This window comes from Ostrinia furnacalis, unplaced genomic scaffold (genome assembly GCF_004193835.3).
Source record: "Ostrinia furnacalis isolate ACB-3 unplaced genomic scaffold, ASM419383v2 OfSCF5438, whole genome shotgun sequence".
Classification (NCBI taxonomy): Eukaryota; Metazoa; Arthropoda; class Insecta; order Lepidoptera; family Crambidae; genus Ostrinia; species Ostrinia furnacalis.
This window is the reverse complement of record NW_021135677.1, coordinates 274,128-295,060: the sequence shown is the minus strand read 5'-3', so window position 1 is coordinate 295,060 and position 20,933 is coordinate 274,128. Positions and strand designations below refer to the sequence as shown.

Sequence of the window (20,933 nt, the reverse complement as noted above, 5' to 3'; positions counted from 1 at the left end):
GCTATTCGAATAAGGAGAAAGTGGGACTTGCCTCTAATGTTACTGTATGGAATGGCATCCATCACGATCATTGCGCAAGCCTTTTACGAATTTCTTATGGGAGCATGAATAATCGTCACTGTCCACAATAAAAAGAGTACTTTGAACTCCATCCGAGCAAACTCACCGAAGCACGAAGCATAGTTATTTAACACATTTACCGTTACGAAATTCCCAACATACTCGTACCTAAAATACGTAATTGGAATGATACTCTCGTGCAAATATTTTATCGAGATAATTATCGTAAACGGTGTCTGTGTCAACATGTCGATCGTAATCTGCTGTGATTCAGTAATTACGGCCGAGTTCATTTGATAGTCTTACGAAAGTATTGCGAAGATAAGTTTTCGTGTTCCCATGTGTAGACGATGTAGGTCGATGGGTGAACGTAGGTGATAGATGAAATGAAAGTCCAGGTAGGTACGTTGAAAATGAAGGCGCGTCCGGGTGTGCGCACTAGTACGTTCGCAGAGGGTGAGAGTTCGACGACGACTGGCGGCTCTCGGCCGCGTGTGCGGCGCGGTGAGCCGCTAGAAGCTTCTCACCATAAAAGGCGAGAGGCCTCCGGCCAATCAGCGGGCCGCATTGCTAACGGCTAGCTCGGAATGTTCTAGGCGCGCGATAATATTATTACCTACGCGCGCACCCAGATTCGCTTACTTGTTATTTAATTTAAACTCCAAAAACACATCACACAGTGTAAGTTATGTGGTCGACTTACAGTTTACATATTATTACCACGATGTAAACATACTCATAGCTTAAACATAGATACATTTAAATTTAGTTAATAGAACAAAATGCAAGGTAAGTCACAGGACTTCGGTAAGTTTAGTAGGTTAATAATAATAAGTAGATTAGTTTGTAATTTTCAGGTATACAAAATACGAAGTTATAGCTTAAGTACCTACTTCTGGTGGCCATCGTCAACACCATGTTTCTGCACCTACGAGGCTAGCCGTCGCGTCGCCTACAATTTATTGGCTCATTTGCTCAGAACTACTGTAACTGACTTGTGCCGGAGGGACGAAACGTAAATGTAATCTTTTATCTTCATACATGAGCAAGACTCGGGTTATACCAAGAGGGGTGACCAGCGAGAATTGCCGCTTGAAATTGCTTTGGCATTCTATTTCGGTTGACGCATCGGTGGCATCCGTGTTGCTTGTTGCATGGGTAGAGTTCCGAAGAAACAATACGTACCTACTCTTAGTAACGTGGATGGATTTCTTCGCTTCGTGAACTATTACAACTTGTCTAGTCGGTTTAAAATACAGTCATAGATTAAACCAAAAATACTAATAACATTCCAAGATTGGTTTGCAATTTGAATCGATTTTGGCAGGTGATGAAGGCTTCACCATGAGGTGACCAAAATGCCTATTTGCACCCACTTCTATAAAAAAGTACGATGCATTGGACTGGCTAAAATTGATGGAAGAGGGAGTATAAACTATAATTTTACTCCCAAAAAATTGGCTTGCTAGAAAAGAAGGGGTAGCTAATTAGATATTTTCGTGTAGACGACGATAATTTATTATGATTTTACGTGGTGTAGAAACATGAGACTTCCAGCGCACACCGCATTATTAATAGCTACTTTACTGCAGCGAGCAGTTGGGTAATGTTTATTTTAAATTTTTCCACACAATGGTAAACAAGTTATGTAAGTTAAGGTAACGTTAACTTCACTGCGTTTTTTGTTATAACAGCCAGTCAGCCAGTTACTGCAACATAAACATAGTTTTATATGTTCACGAATTTTAATCAACCATGTCAGAGCTAAGTAACCGATTAATAAAAAGGGAAAATCTGTTGTTAACATTAATACGGACTGACCTGTAAGCAACCGTAGTTTCCTCACTTGGAAACTAAGTAATGTACCTAACATTATTTCATTAATGACGTAGGTGTATTTTATAATGACTTGTTTTAACATAAATTGACTGTTGACAAACAAAACCAAAAGTTGGAATATTCTACAAAGCATTTTAGGTGGCCTAAAGACAAACCGAACAAACGTTTAATTTATAGTTTTGTGGTAAACAGTTACTAATTAGCAAGCAATATACAATAGTCACTTTCACCCCTAAACAGAGGTGTAAACTTGTAAGTTACCAAGTTGACGAAATTAATTAATCAGTACGTGTTACATTGTTTCTTACTGGCCTTGTACTCCACTGACATAATTATACGATCCGATTAGACGGAGTTTAATTAACTAAAGTGCCGTTTTTAGGCGGTCACAATTTATAGCTTCCGATGCCCGATGGGTCGTCATTCTGCATCCGCTCTAAACACCTGCGGCGATCAGGAGGTCCCATACAAATTGGAACACAAACATATACACACAATTCCAGATAAAATTAAATGTTTGGTATTTGTGCTAATGACCGGGTGCTGTACGATTTACAAGTTAAACAGATACATAGATGATTAATTACTAATAATAGCATCGGAGAACTTGATGAAATTAGATATGACTAAAATAGATTTAGTGGCAGATTCTATCTAACTTTTACAATTAACGATAAGTACAGATATAGCTGTCAACATTAAAGTTATATTTACACAGAAGTTTGACGCTTTCTCAAAACCTTCTGACTTTAAGTTCAAAGTTCGTTACTAAAATAGCTATTGTATCGGATTTCGCCCCTTCCAACGCAGCATTATTTCATCCCTAAAGACTTCAGTCTGCCGTTACGAGTGTAAGTGACCCTTAGCGAATGAACTGGTATGTAAATAAAATTACAGTCCATATCAAGAGTAAATACTAAACACGAGCTCTACAGCAATATACAGAGTTCGAGCACATAAAACACCTATTGTCGGCCCCTGGAGGGCCCTTGGAAACATTTTACGCCCTAGTTTGAACACACCTTGCTGCGAGCATAAGGAATTAGAATTTAGTAGTCTATCGCTAGTCTGGCCTTTTGCATAAACCAACGATTTGTATTACCAATGGAACTTCGGATCTCGTCAGCAATATGATTTTAGAATATTAAGTAGGTAGCTAGTTCGATCTCGAAAGAAATTACGATCTTTCTCCCAAACTTTTTGCCAAATATTTCCTTCGTATTTTATACAGTCAAGGTCATTCCTTGAGGTCTAATTACTTTCCAGTTATCAGACAACTGCTTCAACTATTTAGAGAAAGGATTGAAACTGAATTACAAATTAGTTTCCAACCATCGAAATTCTGTAACTTACCCGTATCAACTTTGGCATCGGTAATTTCAGTGAGCAAGGCAACTAGGATTTGAAATGGCCTAGAGATTTGACTGGCTTCAAAAGCAAATTAGCATTTGGAAGTCAAAATAATCATCTTGACATAGTAATCATGCTAACCACCCGTCACTAAATCAATAGAATCCAATGCCAACAGGAAACTAGTACTCACATGCAATAAAAATAAATAATAATAGTGGTGGCAAAACAACGGATTTGAGGAGATCCGTGACCGGCGGGCAGTGATTATCACGATGCATGATGATGACTCCGATAGCGTGGCTGATGCCATGTACGAACTCGATGCGTTCATAGACCATGCCTATACGCATGTACACGAAAACGTAATCACGACACCCGAACGGCTGTTCAATATGTATGACGTTGAGGGAATAAGAACTATGATGAATTTTCATTAGACGCCGGATTGATGAGCTGCTCAGAATTCGTGGGGATAAAATAACATCATATTTCAATTAAGAAAATACATCATCTTCCCCATCTTGTATGGCAGAGAAATAAATTTAATTTATCCAACTTAATTAATCGACGACGTCGAAATTTATTACATAAGAAAGTTAAAGCGTACAAATAAGGTACGAGTATTCACGGTTTGAAAAGAAATATTAAAACATTTTTCACTTTTATGAAAAGTTTACACCTTGATAGTTAATTAAGGTGTGCCAGTGTCCTAATTAATAAACAAGTGTTCTAATTACTACGTAATCCAAGTAAACAGTCTGTAGTTGGAGAGTGGAGGAAAATCAACACAGACATTACACCGTGTCAGGGTTCAAAGGAACCTCGGGAGGAGGAGGCTCGAATATTTGAAGTGTGAAATAAAGGCGCCGTTCCACAGGACGTAGGCAGAGCAATAACTGTGAAGATGAAAAGGCTAGTTTACGTATTTAGTTCTAACTGCTAAAAGCTCTAATTAAAGTTAAAAATAGCAAGAAAATTTTGTTTGTTCAGTTCTGTCCTTTCTGAAGGACGATTTAAACCGTGATTACTTCACAACAACGGAGTGTAGGCGGTACTCCCACTGGACCTCGATTAATCTCCAAACAAATTATGTCCATTTAAATAACGCTTTGTATAAAGATGTTTACAGTACATCAAAGAGTTTCAAACAAAGAGAAGCCACCTGAACATAAAGCGAGTCTTACGGCCGCTACACACGGTCGGTAGGCGCAATGTATTACAGGCACGTTACGGTTTTCCATCATGTTTCCGCGTTGGGTCATGACGTGATCGATGGGGCGATATGCCGCTTTTCTTTGGTTACATTAGTAGCCATTACGCTTTCGAGTCGAGGCTTATCGCGGCCGCTTCCTCCCCTGTAGGCGCGGGCGCTCGCGCAGTGAAAACTCGCGCAATAATAGCCGAGGAACAAGTAACAACCACGGTTTCGGATGTTTGTTCACAATTATCGCGCGGCTTAATGATTGCAGCTACGTGACAATTACCCTACGCCGGTGTCTGCAGTCGAAACGTGATACCCGCACGTGTCTAAGGTGTACCGTTATTATTGTTCAGATGTTGTTATAATACTGTTTTACCTACACCCATTTGCGACACAGCGCAGCTGCGGCTTGACCACATGCTTCGTACGTCCACATACCATGTGCTATGTAGCCACTTACAGAATGCGTAGAAACAAGGGTTATCGCCACTATCTCCAGATGGATCGCATTAATTGATTTTACACAAATCGAACACCAATTGATAGTGCTGATTTAAATCTATGGATTTATTAATTGCACTTGCATGTGATGATAATCATCTAACATAAGGCTTTGAAATCACAGGAACACTTTAATGAGATTTAATTGCCTTATTGCGGAAATGACGCAAGTTAATGCCCGATTAAAGAAATCTTAAATTAGGAGGTAGCATATTTTCTTCTAGAAATGTGTGAGTAAACAAAAGTACAATATCTAAGTAGCAGCCCTGCAGAGACCGTTCATCCACCCTGGCTGGTCGCAGCCGGTCAGCGTCACGTATCATACGCTCAATTACACAGCCACGGCGCACAGTGCAGATTTCTGCGCCTTGTATGGTGCCTGTACGACCTTTTTGGTCCCCGCTCCTGGAGAATTAATCAAGCAGGTGAACTGGATCTAATTAGGCGACAGATGTACAAAGACGAATACCGAGGCGGGAGTCAATTTTGTTGGGTTTCTCAGCAAAGCTGCTAACATTCTGTCTACACGTTGCATCCACACGTCTGAACAACGAGAGACTAAGATAAACTACACTGAAAAAAGAATCTATTAAATCGGTTGATATAAAGCGACTATTAACTGTCCAGCATCAGCACTTTCGCGAGTAATTTAATACCGATATCATATGAACTGTTATTGTTCAAGCGTTTCTCGATCGTAAACGCCGCTGGGGAAATGTGGTCGCAGTATTCGGAACAATTTTGATTTCGCCGCAAATGCAATAGTTCGAATCACTGCATTGCGAACAGTTCACTTACTGACTTTCTTGTTGTGATGACGGGGAGAGGAATGTTTCAAGTTTGATTTCGAACATGGAACGAACTGAGATTGATATTACATTTCGAAATGATACATTTTGAATGCAAAATAAGCGAGCTGAAACGGTCCGCAAAAGGCAATTTGGTGGTGAGGTGAAAAAACAACGCCGTTAGCATGTTAAACTCTACAATTATCTTAAAGCGCCGTAAAAATAATATGTGCGGCGAATGAATTTAAAAAATGCAGAGTTGGAAAATGTTGGGAAATGAAATGCGTTGTGAGTCTCCGGAGGAAAACATTTCAGCGCAATGTCAAAGGCGCGGGGTATCACCGCACTGCGATGCTTTGTACTTCATGGAATTTATTAATTAGATTCGTTTTCGTCGCGATTACGTCAATTAAATTTCACGAAGCTGAGAGAGTACTTACTTAATTAACGAACGTATCGTTTAGTCGTTAATGGTACTTCTCGTCCAAAACATTAATTAGAAAAGCGCTTTCAGTTTATTGATTTCCCATTCTATAAATAACAATACCTATCCACTATTATACGCAATAACTTTGACTTTAATTTAAAAGAAACGATAGCAAAACTGTAAATAGATTAGCCGACGATAAAAAATAATAAATTGTATCGGCAAGTTAGTAACTTATCTGGATTTCGCGGTAGACTGAACGGCACAGTAAATCCATTACTAGGTCTCTGAACTTGAGCGTGCAGATTTATATTTAGCACGAACTGACTATGGTTTAACTCATTTGCACTGTTCAATGCTCATACCTATTGATGTGCCGTTCCCGAGAACGCTCTCTCAACTGAGAATATTCTCGGGAGCGTTCCCGGGAGCGTTCTCCTAAGTGAGAAAGGTTGAGAATCATGTTCATCAAATGTAAATAAACAAACTTTCTTAAGTAAAATAGTATTAAATGAAGTCAACAGATAAGTGTATATTAAACAATACACTCTATTTGCAGTGAAAGGCTATATTCTCAGTGTTCCCGAGAATATTCTCAGTGTTCCCGAGAATATTCTCAGGAACTTTCTCGGCAATATTCTTGGCAACTGCACCTTTATTATATTTTATTTTTTTCGTCTTGAAATGTCGTTTTAATGATAATGTAAGATGACAGAAATTTCTTTTTACACGTAATTAAATAATGTAACCGTCCATTTTTTCGTTTTTAACACGCTCTTATTAGGTCGTCGTGTATTTTTTTTTATGTGATAGGAGGCAAACGAGCAGACGTTTTTATGTAACTAACTATGTAATGGAATCTTAAAATCTGAATTACACGCACTTTTAAGTCTTGTATCATCATGAAACTTGGCAATTATATGTAGATTAGAAATGACAATACAATATTGTGGTACCAGCTGGTCTGGTCTGGATGGGACTGGAAGGTGGCCAAAAGAACTCCTAAACAAAACGGCGGAATCACATCGAGTTTGGGTTCATTGGATGTCTTTTCAAGATCTTTAAGTGCTAGATAATGTCCAGTGTCCTAATCATGGAGTCAGGAGGTAGCCATAGGACCTCCTAAACGAAACGGTGGAAACTCATCGAGTTTGGATTCGTTGGATTTGTCTTTTCGAGCACTTTAATGCTGATGATTTTTGGCTTTTTAGTGCTGTTAGTAATTAAAAGCGTGTTTTTAGTTTTTTAAACTATTATTATTTGACTTTAAGGGCATATTTCACAATCGCATAGTAAGGGCCTGTTTCGCCACTTCTGGATAAGTTGTGGATAGCCTGTCTGACGGATCATTTGATACATTTTATAGAAAATACATACATGATAGCTAGATTGATCCGACACTTAGAAGAATGGTAATACTCCTCTTCAAAAAAAGGTGACAAAACCTTGTTGAAGAATTATAGACCCATTTCGGTTCTGAGCCATGTCTACAAGCTGTTTTCGATAGTCATTACGAATAGCCACGCTAGCAGGCTTGACGACTTTCAGCCCCCCGAACAATCCGGTTTCCGAAAAGGCTTTAGTACCATATACCATAATAATATACGCAAAGGCAGACTATATGGAAGATCAAGGAGTATAATCAGCTACTTTGCGTTTTTGAACTATGAGAAAGCCTTCGATTCGTTTGAAACATGGGCAGTGCTTCAGTCTTTTCAACTGTGCCAAATTGACTATTGATACATTAAAGTGTTGAAAGGCTTGTACAAACACGTCACAGTGACAGTCCGTTTTAAGATCACGACCCGAAACCTATCCAGTTGCAGCGAGGGGTGAGACAGGGAGACGTCATCACCACCGCCCTGGAAGATGTTTTCAAGCTTCTGGGCTGGAGCGGATTCAGCATAAATATCAACGGCGAGTACATCACCCAGACAGCAGACTATATCGTAATCATGGCTGAGATCGTAGAAGATTTAGGCACAATGCTCGATGGCCTCAATAGAGTCTCTCAACAAGTGGGTCTCAAAATGAACATGGACAAGATTTAAAAATCATGTCTAAAGACCGTGTTGCACCCACTCCTCTAAAAGGTGGACCCTCTACGCTCGAGGTTGTTGACAATAATGTATACCTGGGACAAACAGTCAAGTTAGGTAGGTCCAACTTCGAAAAAAAGGTCAATCATCGAATCCAGCTCGGCTGGGCAGCCTTTGGGAAGCTTTACGATATTTTCACGCCGCTTCTCCGTCGCGTCGCCACTCCGCTTTAAATCCACTTTGAATCCCTTTGAATCCGCTTGCAATCCGCCAGGGTGGCAAGGGCCTTAAAACTCAGAGGCACACTGATGTTCAAATACCGTAGCCGAGTCCTAAAGCCGCGGTACGCGTTCGCCACGAAAAGAGTGAGCAAGACAGCAATATCTCACTCACTCGTTTCATGTCTTGTTTATAACGACTAGTCTTAACGCCCAGTTAATAAAACATCGAAACATTACAAATAATATCACATATAAACAACAAAATTAAAATTAAAACTAAATGTATTTTGTCGAGAACACTGAGAATATTCCCGGGAGCGTTCTCGGTTCTCGAGAATATTCTCACTGGGAATATTGCCGGGAACGAGAACTTTCTCAGCGGCACATCTCTACTCATACCGAACGAATGTGTAACTTCTACTCACCACTGGATCATTTACTGTTCCAAAGCAGGGTTAATAAATAGTGGGACGTGTGAAGGTGCTTTTAAAAGCCTACTCGCAAAAATAAAATGAGGTTTTTAGTTCCTCATCTCAATTCCGAAAAAAAGGTGGACCCTGTTGGCAGTTCCAAGATACAAGGGTTACCCACGAAGTTAGTTAATAAACCTGTCTGTCGAAAACATAAAATAACAAATTAACTTTGCTGACGTCAAAGACATCGCCTTGCAAGATTAGGCGATGATATTGTATGTGGAAATATTTTAATAGTGATACATTCGTATATGTATTATTGGCAAGATTATTTTCCAAAGGGCCCCATATATCATGGGATGGATCGGAACTTGGGACGAATGTAGGCCATGGGTTTCGATTTTCGGTAAACGAGTCCCCAGGGATGTATGGGGTAAAAAAATTGCTTCGGTAACCAAACTCGTAACCAACTTTACTTCCATAAGCTCTTATAAATATTTTTTTAAATAGCTGCTTGTATCAATTAACTTCGGTTGAACTATAGGAACTTGAGGGTATCATCAATACTACTCGTGCTTCCTATTTCAATTTAAGTAAATAACTAAAACGTTTACACGTCTAACGCGATAATTTATGTGTGAATCATAAGTTTGTCTGTGATTTAAATTACTCTGCTAGCGTGAGTAGTTCGTGTCACGCCTCCGTCCATCGTCCGTCAATTTTAACAGCTGAGATTGCTAGTTTAAGTCCAATAATCGTGAGAATTCTCTTCTAAAAAGGTTCGTGGAGTGAACCGTCTGCATCAGCGGTTCTCAAGTATCAAGATTCAAGATCCCACTAGGGAGCAGTGGACATTGAGAACATCTAAATGGCTTCCATTTGCACTGTTTTTCGACAGCTGAAGAATTTATCGGCGTCGTTGTACGAGTATATCTGGCCTTTTATAGGGGCTAGTTTGTGTTATCAAGGAACTAAAGTTACATCCATTTTAGGTAGATATAATTAGCATCAATATCATAATTTTAGCCTCGTTTTCCTTGCCAGTTTGGTGAAATCCGTCCTATTTTGGTACATCGAAGCTGTATATTCAAAGAGTAGGCACAATTATGTACATGGTTACATGAATTTAACATGATTATTGAGTTGTACTCATTAAAATGTGGGGTCTGAGCAAAAAAGGTTGGGAATCTGGTCTTGGCTTCTGCATTGAGGACCTAATAGTGGCAGGGTTGCGTAATAACTGCAATTAAATCGAACGGTCACCCCAGGGCACCACATCTATGGCTTGACAGTGCTTGATTACCGTAACCCCTGGTTTTGCACTAAAGACGTATTGTTAGACTCCGCTCTCCCGCGGTCGAGCCACTGACTCGTATAGAAATACTGTAACATAGAATTAGATCGTTTAGTTTCGTGAGAAAATTGAGTCGGTAAGTTCACTTGTATTGTGCATGAAGGGCACATTCAAGTCTTTTGTATAGTTATAGGTGGCTTAAAAACAAAATATTTTCTAGAAATTAGCACTTGAGTCAAATTACTTTTACCACAACGATCTCTTTTGTGAAAATCTCAACATTCTCGGCGAAACTAGTGTATAACGATGCGATGCATGAAAGCACAATCTGGGGAATTTCAGTAAAAGACCAAGAGAGTTAACACGTTCACAACTACCTTTCTAATCCTCAATCACAATGCCATTTGGAGGCGTGTATTGTTAGAGGTTCGTATCGAATCGATGGCATAAGTGGGTCGATTTACTTAAAGTTGGAAACAAGGTTGGAATTGTAACTATCTCTACAGGGTAAGGCCAAAGACACCGGAGGGTTAAACGCCTTATGAAGGTCGATGATCCTCTTTAACACATACGTCACGCAGGGTAACCATGCAAACGGAAGTTCAACAGGGCCCTACTCCGCAGATTATCGTGCGCGAGACTCAGCAGCGAAAAAATATGGTAATATTATATCGTTCGGTTCGTTAACTCCGCTGGAAGCCGTGAAAGTTTTTGTTATTTAAAAAATCTTGCGCTATGCCTAAGTATAGACGTCGTGTGGCAGCACCTGATTAGTATTAAACAATGCAAAGATATCCATATTATTGTACTTCTTCATAGTTCCCGACTATTATTGTTAAGTAAGAAATAAATATACTAGGCGATTTATGTTCAAAATGTATGAAAAAGGTAATAAGTCTCTGTAGTCTTCAGAAAATTATATGAAACGTATAAATATCCGTAAGCACGCGTAATTAACCAGGGCCTCCGAGGGTATCCTATACAATAAAGTAAGATAAAATCTGGCATATTCACATTGTTCTGATTCATATCTAATCAGATATACATAGATTGTTAGTTAATATTCAGATTTTAAGAGACCCATCCTTTTGAAAATTCATGTCTTTCTCGATTTAGAAAATTTAACATTGTCTTAGATTTACTTGAGTCCCGCTTAAATTACATCCCAGGAAATCCATCGCAAACTTCATATTTTTGAAGTCCTTCATATCATAATTTATGAAATATTATGGACAGTAGTACTGCTTTCAAAGTGATCATGCCAAAGCTCCAAGAACTATTCGGCGCACGCCAAGTATGATTTAATTACTGCGCCGCCATGACGCGCTGAAGCAAAACTTTCACTAAGTTTACCTAATATAATATCAACGGGAACTGGATTGCTGTTTGGTAATATCTGGTAATAGTGGTAATATGCACATTGCATACTACGAATGTTGTGATAGTACATCATGATACAAAATATTTGAACAAATTAGATATAATGCTCTATCATTATCTTACACTCATGTTACTTGACACAGGATTAAAAGAAGAATCCTCTTCTTATAATCCTGCCATCCGGTAAAGACGAATTAAATACTGAAGAATTCGGTAAGCTGAACAAAAGAACTAAAGTTACAGTTAACATACTCATAATAGGGCGTAAACAATATAGTAATTTAAATAGTAGCATCGCCATACCTTCGCAAATATTCTGCAAAAGCCACGAAACAAAACCCCAAATTATGAATTATAAACATTCTGATCCTCTTCAACAAAACAAAAGTAGTATTTTAGCTCTCAGTTTACGTAGAATAATAATGAATTTAAACACTAAATTAATGTGCCAAAGTTTTCAACTCAAACAACACAGTTTATCTAACTAGCGCTAAAATTTCCAAAAGTTTCGCTGCGAATTTGGGACTAACATTAGTTTTAGTACTAGACTAGTCTGAGGATCTTACCAGTGGCGAACAGGGATTACATGGCTAGTACCTGAAAATATTAATAGTTTTATATTAGTTAAACATAGTGTTACTCATAGAAATACAAACATGCCTGGAGTCTTCCTAGAACATACAATTGCGGTGGGTAATTTTATGACTCATAAAATTGTAGACACGATCGATGTAAGCTCGGCCAACCGTTGGTTATACTGAATCGCCCTTGTGGTTGTTAAGTAATGTTATAGAATTAAGATGCACATGCACAAGATTCTAAAGGATATATTCAGAGATAAACTCAACAACTGAGCTTGAGACTACAATGTTTGTTAACATAATATCCAGATTGACGGAGTTCCTAAGAATGTAATAGCTGTTGTTTTTGTTTAGTTATCGTAATAACATAATTATAGAAGATACACATCTCTATGAGAATAATAAGTACATGATATAGTCAATAAGCAATGCTCATTGAACCGTTTCCAGGAGTCGAATTATTGGAATTGCTTCATCTAAGTACCCAAATTGGATAATACAATAAGACAATCAGAGCACATGAAAATTAACGGGTCCACTGGTTCCAATGCGCACAACATCTATTGAAACAAACTAAGCAGTTTCCTAAGCAATGTTACGATTAGTCAACTTTTTATAATTTGCATGCGGTTAAATCCAGTTTGCAATAATCGTTCACGCAAATTATTTAGTAATTAGGTACGTGCCTATCTATTGTGACTTGTAAGCACACTAATCAAAAGGCATTGTAGTCAGGGACAAAATTAAAAACCTTTGTCCAGTCGCACTGTAACTAGATAAACGCATTGGTTGCACAACTGACTCGCTATCAAATTAAGAAACAGTTACACTCGCGTATTCGGCCCAGATGGTCTCACCGTGGCTTCTTAGACAAAAGATTGTGTAAGCGTTTAACAGTTCAGAAGAACAAATGATAGTTATTGCTGAAGTAGTTACTTTAACTGCGTCACGTTTGAAAGCAGAGGTTGGAAATGTAGTAAAAGAAACGAATGGATCGAAACATAATCGTCCGTTTCGGTTAACGGCCACGGCAGGGTCAGCGCACCACAAACACGGGACACACTGCCATTCCGAGTTTATGGTGTTTTATCAAGGTACCGTTGATGCGACGTCAGTTTTACTGCTCACTAAGTCTCCACTGGAACAACATTACGACAGACGAATCTTCAAACTTGAAGACGAGTTTGTGAAAGCTTCCAAAGTCCAAACTGAGATCATAGTTGCATAACGAGTTCTTCCCTTGGAAATTCTATTTTTATTTTAAAACTGTATTTTTATCATCTCAATGGGGTCGTTTCACGTTTCGTTCGTCTAACAGTGAATGTTAATTAGGGTAAAGCACATACGTATTTCAACTTTCGTCCTTTTCATTCATATACTGAGGTGGATCGTTTTAAATCCTTTGATGTTTAAGAGAAATGATATATGAATGGTAGCTCTCACAGATTGGTCGCATGGTGTAAATTACCACGAATATTTTGGTATCGAACAGGTTTCTAAAGTGCGTTAAGATGATTAAGACAACAGTTTATGCTACGGAATTCCGGTAGTTAACGCTAAAAGACACTTACTTGATGGTCTTATGTTTTTAATGCAATATGCATTAGTTCGTTTAGGACTTAATACAAGAACAAAATTGTAACATCTACTAAATATAATAGAGATCAAAGCTAAAAGAGAATTAGAGTCTATAAGTATTTATTATTATCCTGTATCCTTCTATCTTTTGTACAAATAATGCGTGGGTGGATGAAATGAACATTACTATTATGAAATGAAAAGTTATCGTGAAATCATACAATAAAGGGCATTTTATCTAACCTTTTCATAATGTAAACTGTTCCTCGGAGAAATGACCACAAATTAAGGTCATTTCCAATGCAACTGGAGTTCATCATCATTTATCATTAGCAATGCGCTCTACTATTTGTATTCGAATAAGTTTATAACATTAGTTAGGCAATCGCTATAACTTTTGGTTAAAATAAGTATTAAAGTAATAAATGAACATGAACAGAAAAGATACATTTAACTTCGGCAATACTACTTAGGCTATTAATATTAAATAGCATTAAGGTTGTATTGGCATCAGTGGGCATAATTGAATTGTGAAGGCAGCACTGGGGGTCATTGCTTTTAGCCCGGACACGAAGGTCACGCGCCGATAATTAGTCATGTCATGAGTAAAGCTTTTATAGAATTATTAAGGCGAGAGGGCCACAGCTAGGTAATATTAATGAGAATGAAGTGGCTACACCTGCGTTGATAGAATAAATCTTAAGACATTTTCTTTGCGAGTGAAGCTATTATAATACTAAATTATTTCATGGCCATCATAAAAGTCAAATTAAACCTATGAATTTTCAACCACGGAGATCCAGTCAAAATATGAGAAAAAGGTAACAGCAATTCAATGACTACCAAGGATTTACGATATTCATTATCTGACATCCGTAAAAAGTACACCACGAATAAATTAAATAGAGAGATAGCAATGCAACAACAATAGACTACAGAAACAGCAATTTTATGGGCAATAATCGTAGCCCGCATAGGCGTTCCTATTACCATCATCTGGTAGTCCCGTATTAACTAGTTTTATTACAACGCAATGATAGAGCAGATTACCTAATGGTGTAGCGAGAACATTAATTGAATTTTATTTAGAGCACGCCTCCAGACTCAGCGCTTCACAAGTGACATGTGCTTAACGTGTTATTTAGGATCTGATTTGTGGAGACAAACGGTCAGTTAAATGACCAAAAAGTAATGGCGTCAATTCATCTCCTCCTGATTCTATTTTAAGGACCGATGATTCATACATCGTTGGATAATCGACCGATTCATTAGATTAAATTGTTGTCAGTTAAACTAGTTCAAAGAGAAACAAACATCGAATATTTACAAAACATAACTGCTTCGTCGATGATGCGACATGCACGTGAAGTAGACTGTAAAAATCGTGACCTGCTTCATTTAACATTTGCTCCGCAATTCAACCTTTAAATGTCACGTAAAAGACTAATCAGAAATGTCGTTTGGTGGGTTAATACAACATACTTTCTTTATTTTATATCAGAACATCGCATAATTTAATTGTTTGTTCCTTTAAAATAGTGGACGCGTATGTGGTGATGGATGGCTCTACGTTGTTAAAACATATTCGTTGATTATTTGCATGATTTATTCCACGGCCTCCAACATGTACGGGGTATTAACGAATACTAAACCGTAATTGCTCAAATTTCCGTAAGACATCATCACGAAGCCGGTTGCGATCAACAAGTGCTTTAATGGCGTTAATCCGCAGGATCCCTTATCGTGCGCTGCTCGTCAATCGCAGCTTCCGTCTGCAGACTCCAAGAAAAAAACCTTTTCCTGCCTTAAACGCATATTGTCACGACCGAAATTACTGTAATCATATTCGCACACAGCAACCATGTACGGAAATACTAAGTGTATTACGAAATCAATGAAACTGTTGACAAACACGATTTCATTGTTGTTTTTCCAAACACTCCATCAGCGCCTGAGCAAATCGAAAACAACCTTTGTTAGTAAGTTATCCATCATAACAGTCAGTTACATAGATCGCTGCTATCTTGACGTCTTCATCGTTATATGATCGCTTGTCTTCCATTGTGACCTGTTTAACCAGATTGCAACACAAGTAATGATGCAAATTGTATTTACGGACAGCTGATCGGTATCAAAAGGCCTTGGCTTTATGTCTTCGGATGACAAGGTGGTGACATTGGGCTTGTCAGATTCATCATAATATCAAACTCGTTATTACCTTGATCCAGCCGCTTCATGGATTTATTCTTCTGAATTTTTAAGTCTCATGGGCAAAATTTTTATTGTCATTTTCCCTCGATAAGTGTCCAATTTCTGTATTGCTTTATATCTTTAATCTCGTAATTTAGCGTTCAATTTCAAACAAAACAAGCACGTTCTATCTGTACATCTTTGTGTGTATTAGTGTCAAGATTACCTATGCTAACGGCGTGCGGAGGGCCAGGAGTGTTCGAAGCTCCCACAGCGAGTTTCGCAACTACTGACATCCCACGTCCGACGGAGAATGTTTTCGTCGCTAACTTGCTTCCAGACGATAATGAAGTATTTATCCATACACATTACGTAAAAGAAGCTGTACCAAACTTTGTTTAGTGTTGTTCTTCTTTTACATTAGGAGAAAATTAGGGAATGGATGAAGTAAACGAAACATAAATAGGTACAACGTTTTTATGATTATTAGGGTGTCATCAAAATTGTGGGAACCATTACTCGACAGTTCAAACAAAATGAATAGCATCAAGAAATTTGGAAACCTTTCAACGCGAAATTGATATACGAGTAGGGTCAAGGAGGCAACAGTGACTCGGTCGGCTACAGTGGCTCAGTCTTGTTTCGACCTGAAGGCATAGGAATATATATTTGTCTCTTTTACCGATTCAAAGGTCTTGGTACCCGAACACGTTTAAACCAGTTTGCTCGCCGGTCAAGTGCCGTGCGGAAGGGTGAGGGAATGTTTTTTGTTTTCGCGCCCACTAAATTACATTCTAAGGTGAGTTTCGATTGTTTTCATATCTTTGTTTGTTGCTATAGGTAATAGCCGTTATATTTATCGGATAGTAGGTCTTGTATCAATTGTCTTTAATCCGAATTTTGACTAATTTGTTTTACATCTTGGTTTTTTTGATCAAATATTTACAAAATGGCGTAGAAGTACACAGTGACTCAATTTTAATACTTTATACGAATTCAATATTTTTATAACTTTAAATCGATTATTTTTTATTTACAGAATGCCACGGAAAAAAACCGACAGAAAAATAGGGAAGAAATAAATAACGAAGAGATTGAGATGACTTAAGATCTTATAGGTAGCAATAAAAGTACTAAGAGTCGTGTTGAATTGTTGATTATAATAAGAATAGCTTGTGCAGTTTTGTTATTATTTCTAATAAAAAACTACGCGGAATGGGCATTTTCTTTTCATATAAATACTGCCGTACCACGTTTTAATACTGTGTACCACGGTAGTGAGTCAGTGTGTACACCTAGTAGTCCACAGTGGCTCAATTATCATTTTTTTGTTTTAGGTTCCTACTTTGACATAAGTAGTAAATAATGTAGAATCATGAGTGCTCAGTTACAGTTCAATAGTGTATCTAAAATGTGAGCAAATTTTAGGCCAATATTAAAGCGATATCTATTTTTATTAAGCTTCGAAAAAAAAGTGAGTCACTGTTGCCTCCCTGACCCTAGATATGCCAGGAAATGATGACTAAGATGCGGTGCGAGACACTATCTCTTTGTAAGGAGTATCGTCTTGCACGGTTGCACTTTGTCATGCGGCACGACACGATACTTCAAATATATTGGAGTCACAGTATTTTATTATACAATTTTTTGCATCTATTTAAATTCGCTTTTGCTTGGGCCAAAATTTCGGGGATATTTAGTTCGATAATGTAGGTATGTAATGTACCGTTAATTTTAATTATTAATTTACAGACCGCAGTCCTACAGATAAGCGTATTACAGTATTCGAAACTGAATTGATTTTATTTTTGGTAATGGGTTTATTTTCCATTAACAACATTTAAAGCAAAAAAGAACGGTAATATTTTAACTTGTGTATCCAAAAATATAAAGTCAACAAAGCCCAATCGACCAATTTTGGGGGACTTTTTATCGTCAATTATCACGTACTTCTTATGGCGGACGGTGTAATGGAAAAGACTTTAAGGTGTCTACTGTCTACTTCCCCGAAGCGGTTGGTGGAAGAGAGCACTGCCCATAAATATTAATGACAACCACCGATTCAATGGCTGAGTAGCAGACAGGTCGCCGGCCTTTGATCCGATTGTTGGGTGTTCATTTCTCAGATGCAATTAGAAATGCCTCAAACAGCTAATATGCCGAGCGAAGGAATGTGACATGAATAAAACATGACCCAACTGAAACCAAATAAAAAAGGAATAACACGAAGCAATCTTCAAAAGATGTAGGCGAATCAATCAAGTGAGATGGAGACGAAAAGTCGTTTGTATCAACAATAAGCATCGTTAACCCAAATATACGGTAATATTGGAATGAGTAAGAAGAAATTTTCGGACACGTTGAGCACTTTCAAATAGTTAAGTGTGGCAACAACTCCAAGTTTATACCATTTATTTTGGGCAGCAACTTTTCAACAAATTCAAACAAAATCGAAACTAAATATGAAGTGAAATTGAGATTATGAGGTCAGTATATCTTTTGGTCCCTGTGTCGAGCACATTTAAATACCGTGAATGAAATTGAAATAACATGATTTAATAACATTTAAACCGAAAGCAACGAGGTGTCAAAAACGAATAAGCCTCGAGGGAACTCATCATCATGACTAATAACTGCATCTTGGGAATGTCTGAGTCATCACAGATTTGTAACATCATTAGAATTTTAAATCTTTTCTTTGCTTTTAAAAGTATAATTTTATTTCAACAAGCAGATAAGTCCATGACTGTCCGAGAGCGAAAGTTATTTTATTGTTATGAAAACGAACTCTATTCTCGGATGTAATACAAACATGAATTGTGTGATGCACTGGCACGATAACATTGATGTCAACAGTGTCCATAAATCGGACCTTAGAGATTGAATGGGTCAGTGTCCTTTTAACTAAGTGATCGTTCTCCCGCAGACAATCAGGCGTATTAATGCTATTGAAGTTACGACAAACGAATCTTAATACGACAGTGACGCTAAATGCATTAGCTAATAGAAACGTATTATTGAACATAAAAAATGTAGCGTTAAATCAGTGGAACGGTCATTAAAACGTTCTATTCAACTATTATGTCATAACTTTAAAATTCGTCGCGCACAATCCCCAAAAATAAGATGTTGTTGAGTCAATTAAAGATTTACTTCAACTTTAATTGAAGGCTTTCTGAATGAATCCATTGAATCAGTTTCTTTACAATAAAACGAGATTTAGATGTACGATCTTTAACAGACTGACCAACCAAGCAAAACCCTGTTTGCAGCAATTAAAGCTGAGTTAAATGAACTTTTTATATGTTTTTCTGCTAACAGAAATTGAAAACTTGTCTTTATTAACAAATAAATACACATAAGTTATCTACATGAGAATATTGGTCAAGTAATATTTGAGAAAGGTGAAATTCGATAAATTTTCAGCACTAATGATCACGTTAACTTTAATTTGTGATCATTACGATGAATTACCTACTTAAATCTAAATGTACCTAAATGAATACGTAGAAAGTATGATTTAAAATTAAAAATATCATTATCCAATTATACACCTCTCATTTAGAGCTTATTATTTAATGGATGTGTGAAATTAATGAAGCTATTGTTAAGTAAGAAAGTATACCTACATAACAGAAATGTGAAGTTATTTAATGTTATATTGCATAAGTTATTAGACAGCATACTTACTTAAGTTACTCACACAACTAGATAAGAAACAATACAGTTATTTTTTACTAATTCAGTTAAATGTTTAGATAGTCGAACAACAACAGGGCTGGGAATTTTGATAAGTTCGTGTTTGAACACGTCAAAACTGGTGTGTTCATGTTAAAACTTGCGTGATGTAGGTATCGGGGGTTGGGCTCATCATTTAACATTCGACAGGCATGAAGTACGATCTCACGATCCAATTGCTTTGAAGTCATTTATCATTAACGGAACAAATGAAGACAAACGCCCATGTAAATAGAATAAAACGATATACTGCCTAATTGAAATACTTTTTCGTCCATTACTGGATTATAGATAAAGCTCCGTGGAACAATGGGGGCACACGTAATGAAAGCAATAACGAGAATGGTTTCCAAATACACGATGAATAGATAACCGAAGCATTATATTCACACGTAAATCCCTATAGTGTGACGGACTAACACAAAATGCTGGCAGGCAACAACCCCTCTAAAAGTGTATGGGTTTAGCCGTCTCGTTTCCGCACACCGATCCCACCCTCCGTCCGTGGGATCGTGGGATAATTAAATATTAATGTCATCACAGACGGAATAATAAACGAATTCTAAGAATTTTAACTAATACTAATTTGAGGGCATCAAATTGTATAGCGTCCTCAGTCCTCAGACCAAAGGTATGCTTACATTAGCATTAAATTCATATTATATTTTAAAAATAACAAAAGTAATGTACCTGAATTATTGTAGATGATCTTACAGCGTCATAAACATCCCAGAATTGAAACACTGTCACGAACTTGGTTAAAATAAACGATAGCGACACCACCGAAACCGTTAACTACCACTATGTAGAGACAAAATACGTCGAAACAGTTGGGCACAGGTTCACAGCATTTGTTCAGTTACGCTCAAAGTGTAATACAAAACGAAGAAGCAGATGGCACATCATTAAAATATAGACAAAGCTCGATCACGAGAAGCTTTTCTTGGGGACGCGACGTGTGGCACCGTCCGCGACTGAATGGCGACTGCATCAGTGTTACTTGGGTAGAGGGGAGACGCAGCAGGGGGCGCGCGCGTCGGGCGCTCGTAAAGGCGTCGAACCAGCCTTGTGTCACTGTTGCTGATATGATAACGAACACACAAACCTGGAGATACCAAATGCAAAGCCCCCGAATAAAGATGAATGACCTCCCTAATATGTAATACTTTCAAATCTTCGGCAACATGAAACGGAATGGATTTGGAATTTGAAACAGATTCATTAGGACCGGCGGCTGTGACAATGAGGAGCGGAGCTACCAAAACAGATGTCTATTGACAATACGGTTACAAAAATAAACAATGAGACGAAGGATGGAGATGTATAAGCA

General features: G+C 37.8%; 1 protein-coding gene across 1 annotated transcript in view; it reads right to left on the bottom strand.

Moving 5' to 3' along the window:
• Positions 1–20,610, bottom strand: part of Src64B (Tyrosine-protein kinase Src64B) — a 53,947-nt gene extending 33,337 nt beyond the window's left edge. Inside the window, exon 1 of the mRNA XM_028316142.1 lies at positions 20,294–20,610. The gene's annotated coding sequence lies outside the window, so the exon portion shown is untranslated. The remainder of the gene's footprint in view (positions 1–20,293) is intronic.
• Between the last annotated feature and the right edge of the window lie 323 nt (positions 20,611–20,933).